Here is a 14,769-nt window from a genome sequence, read left to right as displayed (position 1 = left end):
TGCCGCCACCACCAATTTCAATTTTTCAGTTTTGATATTATGCTATAGTCGTTCAGGATGTTAACAGCGAGGGAGTCTGGGGGAGGGGTGCATGAGACATCCCAGTACCTTTTTTTGAATTTTGAAATAATATTTCCTGTGAATCTATAATTATTTCAAAATAAAAAGCTTTAAAAATCTTCAAATAAATAAACAGATACTTTGGAAGATAAAGTCAATAACATATCCCAGAAAGAACAAAAAAGGCAGCATGGAGGACAGGAGAGAAGGGAACGGAAAAGATAAGAAAATTAGAGAATCAACTCAGAGGTGCATGATATTAGGAATTCCAGAGAGAACAGAGTAAACAAAGGAGAAGAAACTAAAATAATAAAAATCTACACGAACTTGAGAACATGTGCTTTTGTACAGAAAGGGCTTCCCGAGTGCCCATTGCAGTGATGCAGAAAGGCCCAGCACACCGGAATGGCCTTTCAGAACACTGAGAGGCAAGGAGAACATCTGTGCTGGATTGCCTCTTGTCAACCTGATGACACCACCGTTCTTCTGAGGTTGGGAGCTATACTTCCCAGAATTCTGTTCCCAAGGTGGCAGGGATGGAGCTGAGCTTAGGCTCGGTGAAAGTCTGATTTGCAAATGGCTCCTGCAGGGTGCCCAGCCTGCCAACAGCAGAGACAAACATTGAGCCCATGATGTGGCACTGTTATTTGGGGGAATCAACAGTTTAACGTGGACCATTTCCATCCTGCCAGGAGCACTGCTTTGTTCTCACTGGAGATGGATAGATTGCCCTCCCTGTCCACAGTGGTTCCTCCAAAATGGTCATCTCTGGACTTACTTACAGAATACCTAATGTATGATAGTGGCACTCTTCCTAGCTTTGCTTCTGACAAGGAACTGATTTCACAGCAAATGAAGTGCAGCAATGTGCTCACGAAAGCATGATGTTGTGAATGCCTTTATTTGGAATTCACTGGTCTTACCGTGTTTGCCATCATCCTGAAGCTTGGCTTGATAGAGTGGCAGAATGGGCTTTTGAAGATTCAGTTATGGTGCCAGTTGATAAAATAACTTTGTGGAGCTGATTTAGTACCCGATGAGATGCAGAAGATACTCCGAATCAGTGACTAATTTATGATGTAGTTTCCCCCACAGCAAAGATACGAAGTTTTAAAAATCAAGGAATGCAAATGGGAGTAGTGTCTTTTACTGTACATCTAATGATCTACCAAAGTTTTGGCTTTTTTATCCCCACAACATTAAACTCTGCTAGTTTAGAGGTCTGGGTTTCCAGGGCAGGAATACTTCCACCAGGGAACACAACAGTGAGTCCATTTAACAGGAATCTGAGACTGTCATCTGCTCACTTTGTCAGACAAGTGTTTTCTGTGCTAGATGGAACAACTGATCTTGATTATCAAGGGTAAATTGGTTGGCTACTGCACAATGGAGGCAAGGAGTAACTGGGCTCCAGGAGATCCTCCTGGTAATCTCCTGGCACTCCCATGCTCTGTAGTAAAAGTTAGAGAAAACTATAGCAACCAGAACAAGCAGAACAATGTCGCACAGAAACTTCAAGAATAAAGATTTAGGTCATCACACTAGACCAAAAAACAAATTAAAACACTGACTGGGCTGGGCACTGTGGCTCACACCTGTAATCCTAGCACTTTGGGAGGCCAAGGTGGGTGGATCACTTGAGATCAGGAGTTCCAAACCAGCCTGGCCAACATGGTGAAACCCCGTCTCTACTAAAAATACAAAAAAAATTATCCAGGCATGGTGGTGGGCACCTGTAATCCCAGCTACTCCAGAAGCTGAGGAAGGAGAATCACTTGAACCCAGGAGGCAGAGGTTGCAGTGAGCCGAGATCACGCCACTGCACTCCAGCCTGGGCGACAGAGCAAGGCTCTGTCTCAAAAAAAAAAAAAAAAAAAAGACTGGCTGAGGTGCTTGCTGGGGACCAATGTGATAGGAAATGAGTGGTGGGAGGAGGGAATTACACATACCAATTACAGCCATGTGACCAGTTCCAGAAACAAGTACTCTAGTCATTAGAGATATTTTCTATATTGCTTAGATATGGACATTTGTATATATAAACTGATATTTTTCTTTTTTTCTCTCCCATTCCAATACCCTCTAATAGTATCAGTGTATGAATCATGGTTACTCGTATGGTCCAGTTTTAAGTTATAGGATAGCAAGATAAGATTGTGAATCAGAAGATAAACACTTATTCACAGATGGATAAAGTGGAACTCTGGGTTTCTTAGGTTTGGCTGTATGAAGAATAAATGAATCATATAATGTAAAAGCATAATGTTGCTAATATCTTTATTTGGAAGTTAAAGATTAAAAATAGGGTGTATGGATGCCGAGCTGATGAAGGAGTAGACTGCTGGATTATCTGGTGTTAGCACAACTCTCGCTCATTGTTAAGGCTGAGAGCTACATTTTCCAGAATGGTTTCCTTTTCTATGTGGTTTTTGGTTAGAGTATGCTTGTGAGAGAAACTCGTATGAGATTTGGAAGATGGAAGTGAATCAGTTGCAGTGAAATGTGCAGGTAGGCGAGAGCTTCACAGTGGCTTCCTGGCAAACTCTTGAGAGGATAGTTGGTGGAAGCTTCTCAGAGATTCCTGAGAATTTCGGTAAGGTTTTGAGAACCACCTCTCCTCAATGATTCAGACTGAGATGTTTAGCATAGATTTCTCTGATTTTTGGTGACAGATCCAGTGACCTTTACTCCTTCAGCTTTTCCAATAGTCATGAAAGATCCTAATTTTATATTAATTTCCTTATCCACAGAATGTGTAGGCAGAGTATGGTGTTGAACACCTGTAGTCCTAGCTACTTAGGAGGCTGAGGCAGGAGGATCATGTGAGTCCAGGAGTTCAAGACCAGCTTGGGCAAAGTAGTAAGATCCTGTCTCTTAAAAGAAAGAAGATGACAGAATACATAAAATGACCTCTTTTTATTTTGTAGTACACTATGATACAAGATTCTAAAAGCTTCCAGAGAGAATAAAAGATTGTATACAGAGAATGAGAAGTCAGCATGGCATTGAATGTATCAACAGTAACTTAAGCCAGATGAAAATGAAGCCAAGCCTTTATAATTCTGAGGGAAATTGATTTCTAAGACAGAATTCTGTATCCAGCTTAGTCAATGGTGAGGGTAAAACAAAGACATTTACAGACATGAAAAGTTTCAGGATCTTATGTCTACTTCCCTCATGAAGCAATTGAAGGATATGCAACATTAAAATTAGGAAATGAGCCTAAGAACCTAAGGAACCTAAGGGATTTGGAAAACAAGGAAGCCAATACAGGAGAGAAGAGAATTCACAGGATGATGGTTGAGTGAATTTCCAGTATGGAAGTTGTGCAATGGGCCTGAGGACCAGGCAAGGCTGGGCAGTAGGATGGAAAGCTGTTGGGGAAGGCCGGGCACAGTGGCTCATGCCTGTAATCCCAGCATTTTGGGAGGCTGAGGCTGGCGGATCACGAGGTCAGGAGTTCGAGACCAGCCTGGCCAACATGGTGAAACCCTGTTTCTACTAAAAATACAAAAAAATTAGCCAGGCGTGGTGGCACGCACCTGTAATCCCAGCTACTTGGAAGGCTGAGGCAGGTGAATCACCTGAACCTGGGAGGCGGAGCTTGCAGTGAGCCAAGATTGCGCTACTGAGCTCTGGCCTGGGACAGAGCAAGACTCCGTCTCAAAAAAAAAAGCTGTTGGGGCAATGTGGCCCAGGGAAACAAACATGTGGGATCAGTGGACCTGATGAGTTCCATACATTAAGAGGAGTTCTTCAGCTCTATCAGAGAGTTTAGGAAACATTAGTAAGAGTACCTAGAAAATGAGGCAAATGAAAAAATGAGATAATTTTTAACTCCTGGAAAAAACAAATGTTGTACAAGAAAGGGAAATAGAACCATACTATATTACGTAGCTCATCAGTGAACGGTACTGTCAACAAAAAGAGTCAAACTGTACAATATTTGAAGAGATTTATTCTGAGCCAAATATGAGTGACCATGGCCTGTGACAGCCCTCAGGAGACCCTGAGAACATGTGCCCAAGGTGGTTGGAGAGCAGCTTGGTTTTATACATTTTAGGGAGGCATGAGACATCAATCAAATACATTCAATAAATACGTTGGTTTGGTCCAGAAAGGCAGGACAACTCAAAGCTGGAGTGGGGGTGTTCAGGCTATAGTTAAATTTAAACATTTTCTGGTTGACAATTGGCTGAGTTTGTTAAAGACCTGGGATCCATAGAAAGGAAATGTCCAGGTTAAGATAAGACTTTGGAGACTAAGGTTCTTTTGAAGTCTTATAGTGGCTGCCCTTAGAGACAGTAGATGGCAAATGTTTCCTATCCAGATCTTTAAAAGGTGCTATTTTTTTCTTTTCTTTTCTTTTTCTTTTTTTTTTTTTTAGACACAGTTTCGCTGTTGTCGCCCAGGCTGGAGTGCAACGGCTTGATCTTGGCTCACTGCAACCTCCACCTTCTGGGTTCAAGTGATCCTCTTGCCTCAGCCTCCTGAGTAGCTGGGATTACAGACATGCACCACTATGCCTGGCTAATTTTTGTATTTTTAGTAGAGACGGGGTTTCACCATGTTGGCCAGGCTGGTCTCAAATTCCTGACCTCAGGTGATCCACCCGCCTCCACCTCCCACAGGGCTGGGATCATAGGCGTGAGCCACCGTGCCCACGGAGATTCTTTACAGATGCAGATTTTCCCCCAGGAAGGACAGCTTTGTAGGGCCATTTTGAGATATGGCAAAGAAACATGTTTTGGGGTAAAATATTTTTGTTTTCTTTCTTGTCTCCTAATGTTATGCCAGAGTCAGGTTGGAAAGTAAGTCATGGTATACATATGGAGTTAAATAAACCCCACTGATGAGAATTTATGGTTTGTAGGGCATGACTCCCCAGACCCCTTAGATAGGAATTTGGGCAAGATAAAAAAAGTCAGAGCATAGTCCTCAGTGTTTATATAGTGATAACAATATAAGTATTAGATATCAATTTAATCAAGAATTGGGATACAACTGTACTAGAAGAGTTCTTGTATGTAGGTAAGGTGTGTGATGTTTTATAAGAGTACTAAATTCTTATGCTTCATCAGAAGTCAGCATATAATATTTAAAATAAGCAAGAAATGGAAATTAAAGAATATTAGTTAGAAATATGGAGGTAAATTTCAGAAGAAACAGCTAAAAATGGCCAGGCATGGTGGCTTATGCCTGTAATCCCAGCACTTTGGGAGGCCGAGGCAGGTGGATCACCTGATGTCAGGAGTTCGAGACCAGCCTGGCCAACATGGTGAAACCCCATCTGTACTAAAAATACAAAAAATTACGCGTGGTGGCAGGAGCCTGTAATCCCAGCTACTCGGGAGACTGAGGCGGGAGAATCACTTGAACCCGGAAGGTGGAGGTTGCAGTGAGCCGAGATCGCACCACTACACTCCAGCCTGGGCGACAGAGCGAACTCTGTCTCAAAAAAAAAAAAAGAAAAGAAAAGAGAAGAAAAAAAAGAAACAGCTAAAAATGCTGAAAGGGTTGCCTCTAGGAAGTGAAAATGGAGTATGGGAAAGGAAGAGTAAAACAGGGATTGATATTTTTCTTACAGTCATTAGAGTACTATTGGGCTTTTGAAATTAGATATATTTCTTACTCCGATAAAAAAATTAAACATCAGAGAAAAGTATAGGAAAAATTAACACACACATGGGAAAGGACATTAATAGGCAATTCACAAAATACAAAGAACCAATTGACATAAAAATTTATTTTACTAAAAAATTAGGTAAGTAAAAGCATGCACAGCAATCAAGTATGTTTTTCCATCGAATTGTAAAAAGCCTGACTTCTCTGCTTATTTTTCCTGTTCAGTAGATTGGAAATGTCATAACACTTACCTTGATTAATTTATTTCAAGGAAGTAATGAGATAACGCACAAGAACTCTAAACTCTTGTATGAATAGAAAGCAATGGAAAACAAGAAAGCTGCCTCCAGGATACAGTCCTCAAATCTGGCTAAAAAGATAGTGCCAACTTTCACATTTGACATTCTTTTATTTAAATAGATAATTCCAATTGTAAAAGTATCCCCCTACCCCGCATGAGATTCTATAGGACTACTAAGTGGAAGGAAATTTTCATGTTTTCTGACTTGGCCCTGTGCAAAATGTTTGCTCTTCATTAATCTATCTAATTACACTGGTGGAAAGAGCACAGAGAGAAATGAGCACGTAACATACACATTAGACTGTTCTTATCAGGTGTTTCAAAGATGCTGGGTCATGTTTAGGGTGACCACACGTCCTGGTTTGTCTGACACAGTCCTGGTTTATGGCTGTATTCTAAGAGTGATTATCAATAGCACCTACTTTTATTCTCAGAATGTTCTCATTTGGATGATAAATTATATGGCTACCCTAAGTCAACAGGTATTAATTTATGCTAATTAGAAGACAAAATGCTTTAGGTACCATATGAGAAAAGGTAAATTTTGTTATATTGCACATGTTTTAAGACATTGGATTATATTCTTGATGACACAAAATACTATAATATGTGTGTGGCTAATGCAGTTAGAATGAGTTTTGTTTTGTTTTGTTTTCTCTCTCAAAAGATAACTGAAATCTGCTTAAGCATTTGGACAAATTCTTTGTTGTCAGCCCATATGCTTCAACAGCTTACTATGGCGTTTGTCCCAATAAATCTACCGTAAGTTGAAATATGGTAAGTCAATACTGCATTAAGAAAAACGTTTTTAAAAGTGAGAAAAAAACAAACAAAAAACCTGCATTTAACACCCCGATAAACCCACCATAAAGTGAAAAAAATCATAAGTCAAACGTCGTAAGTTGGTGACTATCTATATTCTGTAGCATGTTGACAGGGAATAGATTTATCCTGGAAAATATTAAAGTCAAATGATACAAAGAAACCTTGTCCATTAAAAACAAATGCCAGTACAGCTCCTATGAAACTTTTTTTTCAAACTTTTATTTTAAGTTCAGGGGTACATGTGGAGGATGTGCAGGTTTGTTATATAGGTAAACATGTGCCATGGTGGTTTGCTGCACAAATCATCCCATTACCTAGGTATTAAGCCCAGCACTCATCAGCTATTCTTCTTAGTGCTCTCCCTCCTCCTACCTCCAACCCTTTGACAGGCCCCAGTGTGTGTTGTTCCCTCGATGTGTCTATGTGTTCGCATCATTCAGCTCCCACTTATAAGTGAGAACACGCAGTGTTTGGTTTTGTGGAACTTGTTATTTTTAACAGAACTTCATAATGGCACCACCTGATTTACTGCAGAGTGCACCCGTCTCTATAATCGATATTCTTAGTGGTGATCCCAAGGATCTACAACATTCTAAATTGTTTTCTATATAAGTAAGGGAATTTACAAATGATGATATCTACCTTCCTTATCAACCAAAATTTCTTGGAATGGCTGAAGAAAAAAAGTTATACTTTAATAACCTATCAGTGCACTGGAAAGTGAGAAAGAGTGCCGTCAGCTTGCTAGAAACTAAGAAATTCCTGAAAGAGGGAAAGCAAACAGGCTCGCATGTATAGAGTAATGAGTCTAGAGGGAACTTTATCCAAAATAGGTGGGGGAGAGACCTTCTGTGAAAGTGGGGGGCATGTCCTCGGGGAATAAAAGGTGTGAGAAGAGGTCCCAGGGGCAATCATTGCGCTGATCGATTCATTAGGGAACTGCACTTAAGGGCAGGTTAGCCAGTTTCTGTTTTGGTTGAGCAACTGACAGTGATGGCCTTGCTCTCAACATAAAGCAGACATTGTGAGTTCTAGAGATGGAGAGGCAGGGAAATGCCTCAGTAGCTAATGAACCTCTTAATATAATCTATCAAAATGTTACAGTAGGGAGCTAGTTAGACATGAGCAGGGCAGGAGAAGCCCCACCACCACCACCACCACCAGGAATGTCAGGTGACCATCAGGTGATGGTCAGGGGGTTGTTACACTGTTTCTTTAAAATAATAATTGGTTGCAGCCAGCGCCAGGGAAAGGCAGCCTCCCAATAGACAGAAAACACCTGAAACTGGTGATGAGCAGCTTCCTGATCAGATCTCGGGAGTTGGGCGAGTGGGCTCACACATGCACACTAAAAGGCAAAATGGTGATGTTTAACTGGTGCATGACCTTCCTCTAGGAACACCTGACTGGTAAGGGAAGAACACCTCAAGAGCATGCATACAACTTCAGTAAACACAGTGTGCGTGTGGCCCCCCCACCGAGGCCTAGCAGGCCACTGTACATGTGGACAGCCCACCCCAAGGAAAGGATCAGGGAGAAGTAATGCAGTCCCGGAAGCATGCCAACGTATAAGACCCTAAGTCAAAGGTCAGACTACACACTTGATCCCTCAAGTCACCCACTAGGCCCTTTTCCAAGTGTACTTTAATTCCTTTCATTCCTGCTCTAAAGCTTTTATTTTATTTATTTTTTTGAAACGGAGTCTTGCTCCATCATCCAGGCTGGAGTGCAGTGGCATGATCTCGGCTCACTGCAACCTCTGCCACCCAGGTTCAAGCAATTCTTGTGTCTCAGCCTCCCAAGTAGCTGGGACTACAGGCACACACCACCACACCTGGCTAATTTTTGTATTTTTAGTAGAGATGGGGTTTCACCATGTTGGCCAGGATGGTCTCGAACTCCTGACCTCAGGTGAGCCACCTGTCTCAGCATCCCAAAGTGCTGGGATTACAGTCGTGAGCCACCACACCTGGCCTGCTCTAAAGCTTTTAAATAAACTTTCACTCCTGCTCTAAAACTTGCCTCAATCTTTCACTTTGCCTTATGCCCCTCAGCCAAACTCTTTCTTCTGAGGAGGCAAGAATTAAGATTGCTATTGACCCAGTAGGTTTTTGCCACCACTAAGAAACCTGTGGAGATATTTAATCTTTTATCTGTAGCTATCTGCTTAGGAACAAAAGGAAAGGTAGCTTCTTCCATGACTCAGCTTTCAATTAATTTTTTTTTTGGCAGAGTGAATTGGGGCCCCAGGTTTTTATTTTCCTTTCATAAAAGCAATCAAGAAAAGACTTAAAGACAAGTGTAATAATGTTCAAAGAAGAACTTCAGGCGAATTAAATTGAACAGAGTTTAACTGGGTGAAGAACGATTTACAAATTGGGGAGCCTCCTGAGAAAGAGTAGGCTCTGAGACTCCAGTGCAGCCATGTGGTGGAAGAAGATTTATGGACAGAAAAAGGAAAGTGGTGTACAGAAAATGGAAATGAGGTACAGAAACAGGCAGATCGGTTATAGCTTGGCGTTTGTGTTATTTGAACATGGTTTGAACAGATGGCCATCTTTGATTGGCCAAAACTCGGTAATTGGCACAAGAGAAGGTTACAGTTTGTTTACACCTCCATTTAGGTTATAGTTCATGATGTACCTTTAGGCTATAGTTCATGATGTACCTTTAGGTTCAGAGAAATCTTTAGGCTTAACTTAAAATATGTAAGAAGGCAGCTTTAGGCTAGACTTGTTTTAACAATTCCCCCTTTTTGGTCATTCTCTCAAAATTTGGTCAAAATTGAGAAGATGACCAAAACTTCAGTCACTGATGGCACTATTACCATCATAAATGTACATATTTGCTCTTGAAACCCACTGGGAAATAGTTTAACAGTGGATTTTGTAAAATGGGAAGGAGGACTTCAGGTCACTTTTTTTTTTTTTTTTTTTTTGGTAAGGGTTAGAGTAGAGGGTACCTCTGTGTGCTGCAGTGGTCTATTCACAGGAGAAAAAAAACAAAACTTGGTCTGTTCTAGGATTTATGTGTTTCCTTAAAGTCTTAGTGTGATTATGTGGCGTTTGGCACAATTGACTCCATTTTGGTTTGGTCAGGTCTGCTGGGGCCTAGTGCGTGAGCTTAATCCAAAACAATGGCCTCCCTTAACTTTGTTTAAAAATTCCCTTTGTTTGGTCAGGTTCTCACTTAGGTGAGAGTGTGACCAAAACTTAGGGCCTCAGTGCCTCTCTCCATTATTATTATTTTGGGTTTCTGGTCTCAGCACGTCATTCATAGGTTAGGGTGCCCTGAGGGTCACACATTTCTTTTAGCTCTTGATATTCCAGTTGAAGAGAGACCGCTTGACATTCTAGAGATGGCGGCATGCAAACCTTTAAAACTTTTGAGGGAATACAGCACACCAGGGAGACTACTATTTTGACTATCCAGAGGATAATACCAAGAGTTTGGCGTATGCTCCTTAGCTAAGGTCCCCATAAACCAAACCACCTAAAATCAAACAGATCAAAGAATGAGCTAGATGGTTTACTTGCTTTAAGCATTCTCTTCGTTAATCCTCTGCAACTGAATCTCTGTAATACCTGATGTGATGTATTTCTTCTTAGACAACAAGAAATGCCAGCAGCTGTATAGATACTTCTTTGTTTAGTCAGTAAGCAATCTAGAGCAATTCTATTATTTAGCATCACTTTCACAAGAGAATTTAAAGTCTGTCATGTAAACATAGCCTTTGTAGTAGAATCTGCTATAGAGCCTATTATGAGGGATCAATTTTTAATTTACTCCAAGCCATGAACATTTACTCCAAACTGTGAAAAAGGACGTAACAAATGATGCCCTTCCAGAAGAGTTTAGACCTTTTGGCAATGTGCTCTTTATTATTATTATTTTTAATTTATTTGTCATTTCTGAGACGGAGTCTCACTGTGTCACTCAGCCAGAAGTATAATCGCTTGATCTCGGCTCACTGCAACCTCTGCCTTCCATGTTCAAGCGATTCTCCTGCCTCAGTCTTCTGAGAAGCTGGGATTATAGGAGCCTGCCACCACGCCCGGCTAATTTTTGTGTGTTTAGTAGAGACAAGGTTTTACCATGTTGGCCAGGCTGGTCTCAAACTCCTGACCTCGGGTGATCCACCCGCCTCAGCCTCCCAAAAGGCTGGGATTACCAGAATGAGCCACTGCATCCAGCCGACAGTGTTCTATTTAGCTCACGATGTAGGTTAAGAGGATTGGGCCGGGCGCGGTGGCTCACGCCTGTAATCGCAGCACTTTGGGAGGCCGAGGTGGGCGGATCACGAGGTCAGGAGATCGAGACCATCCTGGCTAACACGGTGAAACTCTGTCTCTACTAAAAATACAAAAAATCAGCCGGGCATGGTGGCAGGGACCTGCAGTCCCAGCTACTCGGGAGGCTGAGGCAGGAGAATTGTTTGAACCCGCGAGGTGGAGGTTGCAATGAGCCGAAATTGCGCCACAGCATTCTGGCCTGGCAACAGAGCAAGACTCTGCCTCAAAAAAAAAAAAAAAAAAAAGGAAGTTTAATCGACTCATGGTTCTGCAGCCTGTCCAGGAGGCATAGGCACATAAGGCAGCTTCTACTTCTAGGGAGGCCTCAGGAATCTTACAATCATGGCGGAAGGGGAAGCAGGCTCATCTTACATGGCTGGAGCAGGAGCAAGAGAGAGCGAGTGGGGAGGTGCCACATATTTTTAAACAACCAGATCTTGTGAGAACTCACTCACTACGCAGTATCAAGGCGGGATGGTGCTAAACCATTCATGAGAACTGTGCCCCCATTATCCAGTCACCTTCTACCAGGCCTCATCTCCAACACCAGGGATTACAATTTGGTGTGAGATTTGTTTGGGGACACAGATCCAAACCGTATCAGAAACTTAACTCTGAAACCCTGTGTAAATATAGTACCTATCAAGGCTCGACATAGATATTGAGATGTTTTCTAAATTAATCTTCTCTTAGTCTGTTCTTGTAAAGTTACGAAACCAAAAGAAAATAGAATTAACACTGTCTTAGTCTTTTCTGTCTGCTATAACAAAACAGCGTAGACTGGGTAATTTATAAACAACAGAAATTTACTTCTTTCCAGAGCCTGGAAAGTCCAAGATGAGGCTCTGGCAGATTTGGTGTCTGATGAGGGCCATTTTCCGGTTCATAGTGTTACTGGTAGAAGAGACCCAAGTTACCCCGAGTTACAGGTGGTGAATCCATAGGCATCTGCAGCAACTTCAGCCCTGGCTTCCTCAGAAGAATGAATTCAACTGAGGGGCATACAGCAGAAAAAGAGACTGAGGCAAGTTTCAGAGCAGGAATGGAGGTTTATTAAAAAGGCTTTCAAACGGGAAAGAAAGGAAAGAACCCTTGGAAGAGATCCAAGTGGGCGCCTGAAGGTCAAAGAGAGAAAAAAGCAGAGCCTTGAACCTTGATCCTAGGAGTTTATAGGCTGGCCTCTTTCCCATGATTCTTCCCTTAGGCTGGGCTTTCTGCACGTGCAGTGCCCTCCTTACCCTTAGGAACTGAGTATGCACAGTTTAGATGCCCGGCAATGACTCTGAGTCATGCTTACCCAGCATTTCCTTGGAATCAACATATGTATCGTCAATAACGTGTTGCATTCATTACCACAGCTCTTCTGCTCTTCCTAGAAGCTGATTAGGGAGCACATTTAGGGAGTTAGACGCTTGCCCATCTGAGGCTTTCTTCCTTTTTCTGATGGCACGTACCTGGAACATCGTACTTTGCCATTTTTATGTCTTAATGTGCATGCCCAGGAAGTTGCTTCTCCCTGGGGTCTGCATTCAGTTAACATTTTTTTTTGTTAACATGTGTGAATCATCAGGAAATGACCTCTCCCTGGCGCTGCCCAATTGTTGTTTTTAAATAGGCAATGCAATGATTGTCGAACCATCACGCAGCATTCCTAGTGGGTTGCGGGGTTGAGCCCTCTCCTTTCCCGCTCATGCCTATCTATCTACTTATAACAATAGTGGACACACCTTCTAGCTGTGTCTTCACATGGTGGAAGGGCAAATGAGCTTCCTTGGTCTATTTTGTAAGAGCACTAATCCCATTGATGAAGCCTCTGCCCTCATAATCTAATCACCTCTCAAAAGAAAGGGATTGGCCAGGTGTGGTGGATCACACCTGTAATCTTAGCACTTTGGGAGGCTAAGGCAGGCAGATTGCCTGGGGTCAGGAGTTCAAGACCACCCTGGGCAACATGGTGAAACCCATCTCTACTAATACATACAAAAATTAACCAGGCATGGTGGCGCGTGCCTGTAGTTCCAGCTACTCTGGAGGCTGAAGCAGGAGAACTACTTGAACCCAAGAGTCAGAGCTTGCAGTGAGCCAAGATTGCGCCACTGCACTCCAACTTTAGTGACAGAACAAGACTCCATCTCCAAAAAAAAAAGGAAGAAAAAAGGGGATTATCCTCTGTATATAATCATGTTAGGGGTTAGGATTTCAACATTAGAATTGCAGGGGAACACAGACATTCAGACCATAGCAAACACCAAACACCAACTAGGCAAAAAAGAACAGACCCCCAGTGCCATCAGGGTCACACTGACATGTAGAAGCCCACCCACATCTGAAATTCTGAACTCCTCTACCCCTGGGGTGGGCTGGGGGATCATCTGAAATGACGCAGACAAATGAATCTCACTTTCTGGATTTATTTATAGACCCCCTGTGTTGCAGAGCTGTACTCCCTTCCCACTGTGGCCACACACCAACCTGAACAGTATCTCAAAACAGCTTGAGGTGTGGTGTGTGCTCTCCAGGATGACTCCTGCCTTTGAAATGGTCCCTAATGCTGCCATAACCACCCAACCAGCTAAAGCTGAATATATTGATAGTCTCAGCTCAGAACAAATTGCAGTTTAGCGTTTCCTACCTGAGTGTACAGGCACTAAGTCTAGCTTTGCTTTTGAAGTTAATTGTTCTCTCCTTTATCTGTCTGATATGGCCCTAATGTAATATTAGGGCCATGTAATATTAACATTACATTTAATGTAATATTAACATTAATATTAATGTAATATTAATAATAAATTAATAATAAATGTAATATTAACACATTACATTTGCTCAAAGGTAATTTTTATCCATTAACAATAACTCGAGAATGTTCTTTTCTTTGAGAGAATCAGCACTCCTCCATGACTGCTTTACATGTTCGCTATTTGAAGAGTGCCTCAATCACTGCCAGACCTCTTTTTCCCTTCAATTAACTCAGAACATCCAAGATTGAACTTATCATCATTGCTTTAAGAAGGCAGCCCTCCCCGGCCCCTGCTGCAAACCGCATTTCCAGGAGTTCCATGACTCTGCTGCCTGCCAGGCTACAAGACCTCTGATTCTTCTTACTCTCTGTGTTCACTAAGAAGTATCATTTTGTTTTTCAGTTTCCTGTAGGATTTTTCCAGTCCTGTCCATTTTTATGCTTACCCCCAGTCCAGATCTTCATCTCTTCACACCTGTATCCGTTATGATTGTATTGTACCTCCTAACTATTTCCACAAGCTTAACAGTTGTCTTCGCATTCAGCAAATACTAATTGTCACAGTGTGCTAAGCCTTTCCTGTCCATTTCCATCCTACACACTATTCCAAGACTAATTTTCTTAACATGTGCACTTATCACTGTGCCAAGATGGTCAGTTGATCCCAGTCTGCTTTCTTTCCTTCAGACATAGAAAGAGAATTTCTAGTTGGGCACTCAGTTAAAAATTTCCTCCCATCGATTTTTCTCACATCCACCTCTTCTGGGACTCTACTATTGGAGGTTGACCTGTGTATTGGGCCATTCATTTTCTTATTCTTCATTTCCTATTTTCTATCTCTTTATCTTTTGGCTCTACTTTCTGGGAAATTCTCTCATGATTATCTTGTAACTCTAATACTGAGACTTTCTTCTTCTCACTCTGTC

General features: G+C 41.9%; 1 protein-coding gene across 3 annotated transcripts in view; it reads right to left on the bottom strand.

Moving 5' to 3' along the window:
* The window catches only part of LOC101129165 (protein FAM50B), a 161,510-nt gene that overhangs the window by 14,380 nt on the left and 132,361 nt on the right, over positions 1 to 14,769 (bottom strand). The window lies entirely within an intron of this gene.

The sequence above is a fragment of the Gorilla gorilla genome, chromosome 5 (assembly GCF_029281585.2).
Source record: "Gorilla gorilla gorilla isolate KB3781 chromosome 5, NHGRI_mGorGor1-v2.1_pri, whole genome shotgun sequence".
NCBI classification, from domain to species: Eukaryota; Metazoa; Chordata; class Mammalia; order Primates; family Hominidae; genus Gorilla; species Gorilla gorilla.
This window is presented reverse-complemented; position numbering and strand designations above follow the sequence as displayed.